We start from the raw sequence: 6000 nt of genomic DNA on the forward strand, positions 1-6000 counted from the left end.
AACCAGCTTAGAACTTAGCTCCCAACTGCAATTTGGGCTTTGCTGGTCCTGGCTTCAAGCTAGGACCACTATTTGTGACCATAAAGATCCCCTAATACAAGACAGGTGTGGGAAACAGACTTTCACTAAAGGTTTGGGAACAACAGAAGGAAATTACAGCTCAGAAAGGAAAGGACTTCTAAATAAATTTCAGCAGTCATTTTTTCTAGAATTCATTGCCATATCTCATTAGAAGGAATTTCCCACTGGCCCCTCTCTCCTTTTTTCCATCTGGACATCCAACTGACCCAGCAGTATTTATTGAAAAGATCACCTTTCCTCCCACTTCTCTGCAGTGTTAATTTTGTCATAAATCAGGGAGTCCATGTGTGCATTGGACAGTTTCTGAATTTTCTAGTCTGTTCCATTAGCCTATTTGTCTCTCATTGTGCCATTATCAGTCTGAATTTCTATAGTTTTATAATAAGTCTTAATGTCCCATAGCATGAATCTACCCACTTTTATCTTCAGGAGTGCCTTGACTGTTCTTCACATTTGCATTTGCACCTTGAATCTTTGGATCAATTTGGGTAAAACTGACATTGTCAACATTGTCTTCCTATCCATAAACATGGTATGTCCCTTCATTTATTTAGGTTTTTTTAAAAAATCATCTCAGCAATGTTTCGTCGTTTCCTATGTAGAGAATTCGCACATCTTTTATTACTTTCAGTCCTGGGTATTTTATGTTTTTGATGCTATTGTCAATGGTTCCTTTATATATATTTTTTTTTTAATTATCTGTTTGTTGCCAGTACAGTGTGGTAGTTTTAAAATAAGTCAGCAAATTCTTTGACATCCTCCAAAGGGGTGGAGTCTAACCCTTAAAAAGGGTTGGTCTTGGTGACTGGGTTTTAACAAATAGAATGTAGCAGAAGTGATGCTGTGTGGCTTCTGAGTCTAGGTGATGAAAGTTGATACATCTTTTGTCTGGCTCCCTCTTTTGGGACATTTGTCTTTGCAACCCTAAGCCACTGTGTAAGACATCCTCAGCTGCTGTGCTTTGAAGAAGTCTAAAGTAACCCACACAGAGAATCCATATGCAGAGACCTTGAAACTAAAGAAAAGAGAGGAAAATGCCTAGCCAGTCCCCTACTGTTCCAGCTCCATCTACTACCTGACTGCAACCACATGAAAAACTCTGAAACATCCAGCTGAGTGCTTCCTGAATCCAAAACACACAGAAACCATGAGAGATAACAGACGATTATTGTTATTTTAACCCATTAAGTTTTGGAATGGTTTGTTACTCGGCAATATAGATCTGGAACATATTACATATAGAAGTAAATTTTTGTATAATGCCCTTGTATCCAGCAACACTGCCAAACTCACTTATTCTAACAATTTATCTGTAGATTGTTTGACTTTAAAAAAATATACCATATTCTATTTCATCTGTAAAAATGAGAGTTTTAGTTTTTCCTTTTCAATCCTTAAACATTTTATTTCTTTTTCTTACCTTGTTGCACCAGCTAGTATTGCCAGTACATGTTGGAAAGAAGTAATAATAGCAGGCATCCTTGTCTCATTCCTGATCTCAGAAGGAAAGCTATCAATATTTCACCATTTATTATAGTGCCTGCTGTAGTTTTTTGCTTGCTTTTTTGTTTAATTTCATTTTGTTTTTTGTAGATACCTCTGTTGTGGGTTGAGGAGGTCAATCTTTACAGCAATCCTCTGAGTCAAGAAATAAGACCGCTGTGGCCATTTTACAGACAAGAAGTATGAAGCCCAGGGAGGAATCTTCAACATCACAGTGTTAATATCAGGACTAATCAGCAGTACCTAAGTCCAGAATCCCACCTGGAGCACTTCCCACAGCCCATATTTCCACAGTCTTGGTCTCACTAGCTCTGGCCAGGGCTGCAGAACAGCCACCAGAGTATGGAGGTCCATGTGCAGTGGGTCAACTTCAGGAAGCAATTTGGCTTCCCTGGGGTCTGCCAGCAGCAGCAAACACCAACCCTGTCAGTCACCTATGTCTACTCCCTTCCCTGAGGGGAGGTCAGCACCAAAGAGATCTCTGGGAAGTCTGGTAGTGGATCCCAGCAAGGAAGCCATGCAGACCCCAAAGCTTGGGCTTGCCCTTTTTTTGTGGGAATTGATCAGATAGGAAGTTGATGACTCATTTCCCTCAAAGGAACACCTCAGCCTCATTTTTTGTTCTCAGGACAGGAGTGGGGTTTCTCTTCCTCTTGACATCAGGTGCAATCTGGGAGAGGGGAGTCTCCCAGCTGGTTCAAGCCATGCCCTGCCTGCAGTAATCCAGTCTGGGGACCCAGAGTACCTGCTTATGCATCTTCCAGTTCTCAGTGTCTGATATCATAAATAGCTGAGATATCAGAATATGGATGTGTTGTAACATACTTTATTATTATTTAGCTCTGGTAAGGAAAATGGATCAGGAAACAATTGCCATTGGAAAGATAGTTTGTTACTCACAGCTCCCAAGAGGAGAGGCGTGCTATGCCGTAGGGGCCACATGGGGAAGCACCAGGGTCAGTTAGGAGGCACGGGGAGAGGGAATAATTGTAGGCAAGAACATTTATTGTGGGTTCCATGTAAAGGAACAGGCAAAGCAGCATAAACAAATGTAGGATTGGCTAGTTTGAATCATTCCCTTATGGACGCATGGTAGAAATGTACTTCCCCACCCACTTGTGCTTAGGTAGGACCTTGTGACTTACTTTAGCCAAGGAACATGAACAGAAGTGGTGTGTGTCACTTCCAGGTGGGGGATTTACGGGTCTAGGCATACTTAACCTTATTCTCTTTTCCCTCCACCATGAAAACCCTAACAAATTCCAACTTATTCACTAAAACCCAGTAGAAGTAACACCTCTTTGGTGAAGACTTCTCCAAGAATCCAACTCATTGCTCCAATTTGCTGCTCCAACAACTGTCTACACACAGGACTGTTAGTGTAGGTTTCACCGAACCGTAATAACGCATTTGCCCTATGAGTATCTCCAGGGCAGGGATGATGGCTCACTCATCTTGGTGCCTCCAGTGACTCATACAGGATGAATGTTTCCTGCCCACTTCCAGGGGAGGTAGGGTTTTCAAGGGACTTCCTATCTACACACACATGCACACCCTCAGGAAGAAGAAGCCACTGAATTGTCCAGATTCCGGGGAACAGATGGGCTACATTTGCCAGTGAGAGGAGTCACAATTTAGCACATGTGGGTGACTCCTGGCAGTATCTGCTCCTCTGTCTCTTCCCTCCCAGTGGCCAGTGTGCATAAGATCTGACTCAGGCTTAGATGTGATGGGATATGTCAAGCTCAATTGGGGTGTGGAAAAAAGAGGTCCCCAGGGAAAAGCTCACCTCTCTTAGTTGGGGTCTTCCAAAAGCTAATTCTGAGGCAAGAATCCTAGTGCAAGTTGTTTATTGGAGAGTGATCCCAGGACACACAGGTAGGGGGTAGAAAAGTGATCTCAGGAAAGAAAGACAGTCAGTAATGGGCACATTATCATGCAAATTACCACTGTAGGCAACTGGAGCCTCACTCCACTGGGGATTTCTGGAGAACCATGTAGAACACTGCCTCAGAGTCATCCCACCTGAGGGACAAGTAGTTGGAGCCTTTACCCACCAACTCCTCACAGCCTTGGTTAGAGGCTGCTCTCAAGAGCATTAATTCCAGGGCAGTTCAGCCTGGCAAGGAGAATGGGGTTCTGTCAACCAGAGAAAGCCATTAGACAAGAAGATGCAGGTACCAGCAGCCACAAGTTGGGGCTTCATGCACTGGAATGCTGAGGTTTGTGGGGATGTGGGCAGAGCCCCAGTAGTGTCTGCCACAGGGCTCAAGTCCACCTAATAACAGAGCAGAACTCTGCTTTCTTTAGGCACTCTCACTCCGTGTGTGTGTGTGTGTGTGTGTGTGTGTGTGCACTCTCCGTGTGTGTGTTTATGTGTGTGTGTGTGTGTTTGCACGTGCACGCACGCATCTCCTTCAGGAACTTGGTTGAGGTGGGTGGCTATTGTCTGGTTCATCAGTTGGGCATTCTTGGGGCCCTAACCATTGTACCCCCGCAACAGCATTCCAACCTGTCCATTATTTCTGACAACTGGCCAAGTCAGCCCACAACTTCCACTCAAAATGTCTGCTGGACAAAAGATCAAATGAACCGATGCACATGTGGCAGAGACTTTAGCACAGGATAATTCACTTAGGCCCTTCATGTAAGAGCACTGAGACACCAAAGGCTCTGAGTTCAAGTCCTAAGCTCTGCTCAACTCCCTGTTTTGCCTTACCCAAGTCAATGTACCCCTTTGAGCCTCAGTTTCCACTTCTGAAAAATGGGAAGGTAGTGCCTTCTCCACGGGTTTGTTATGAGAAGCAATGAGGAAATAGATAGCAAAGCACTTCTAAAACTCTGAAGCACTATTAAATTGTGAGTCGTTGTTATTAAACCATGTTTACCTAGTCAACTGCTCTAAAGTCCCCTCACAAAAGGAGGGGACTTCTCCCTGATGTCCCACCTATGAATCGCTCTCCAGCTTTCCAGAGGGGCAGTGCCAAGGTCCATCTGGGAGACTTTACACTCTTTGGACTTTCTTGGGGAGAGGAAGTGGGGGCTGGGAGGAAAGAGGGAGGGTGCAGAATCCTTGGGAGATGACTGAAGTTCATGGAGCCCTGCTGTGGGAACCAGCACATTATCTTTTGGCATCCCCTCACCAGCCTTCATGATGGGCATTATTACCAAAGCACTTTTTTGTTGTTGTTTTTTGCGGTACGCGGGCCTCTCACTGTTGTGGCCTCTCCCGTTGCGGAGCACAGGCTCCAGACAAGCAGGCTCAGTGGCCATGGCTCACGGGCCCAGCCGCTCCGCGGCATGTGGGATCTTCCCAGACCGGGGCACGAAGCCGTGTCCCCTGCATCGGCAGGCGGACTCTCAACCACTGCGCCACCAGGGAAGCCCTATCAAAGCACTTTTTACAAATGAGGAAACTGAGGCTTAGAAAAAAGTCCCTGAACCTCAAACGTGCAGTGGAGCTGGGGTTCATACTTGAAATCCATGCACCTTCTGCAACAACACACTACACTTGAGTTTAAATGACGTCATGCAGATTGTCTTACAATACAAAAAGCTTGTAATGAATGAGCCATCTAGAACATATCCCCTGAGAGCTCGCAAGGTTTCCTTACCTTTGTCTGCCATGTACGCACCTGTATATTAGTGTGTGCTAGTTACAGAAGGAAAGAAATCAGCAAAGTTAAATGTGAATGAACCCCACTCAGAAAAGAAATAAGATAAATAACGATGTGCTGCTCTCTAAGGGGAAATTAAAAGAAGCTCTAGTAACAGCTAAGAAGTACTGAGTGCCAGATGTGTGCCAGGCACTATGCTAAATGCTGTACATCTCTTACCTCTAATAATCTTGACAACAACTCCATGAGGTAGGTACTACTCTTATCCCTATTTTACAAGTGAGGAAACTGAGGCACAGAGAGGCCAAGTAACTTACCTGTAGTTAGTACATAGTGTAGCCAGGATTTTCAACTAACTAGTTTGGCTCCAAAGTCCACACTCATAACCACTAGACCTTACTACATCTCTCTAATCTTACATATAAATTTCAGCTTATGCAAAAAGAAAACCCTGTTAGTGTTTTGATTTGAATTATATTTAGTTATTAAATTAACTTGGGGAGAATTGAGGGGTTTTTTGATAAAAAGTCTTTCAATCCTTTGAGATTTTATAAATATGTATATAAAGGAACAATATTAAAGTTGTGGATGAATATCTTGTGTCAACAAAACTAACTAAACTCTCTTATTTGTTCTAATAGTTTTTCGGTAGATTCTCTTGGATTTTCTGCATGAATGGTCATATTATCTGCAGAAAGAGAAGCGGGGGGAGACTGATTCTGCTCTTCCATTCCAATCATCTTACTACTTGTTTCTTTGTCTTTTCTTATTTCATTGTCCAGCACCTCTAGAATCAATG

The sequence above is a fragment of the Delphinus delphis genome, chromosome 15 (assembly GCF_949987515.2).
Source record: "Delphinus delphis chromosome 15, mDelDel1.2, whole genome shotgun sequence".
In the NCBI taxonomy this organism is placed as follows: domain Eukaryota; kingdom Metazoa; phylum Chordata; class Mammalia; order Artiodactyla; family Delphinidae; genus Delphinus; species Delphinus delphis.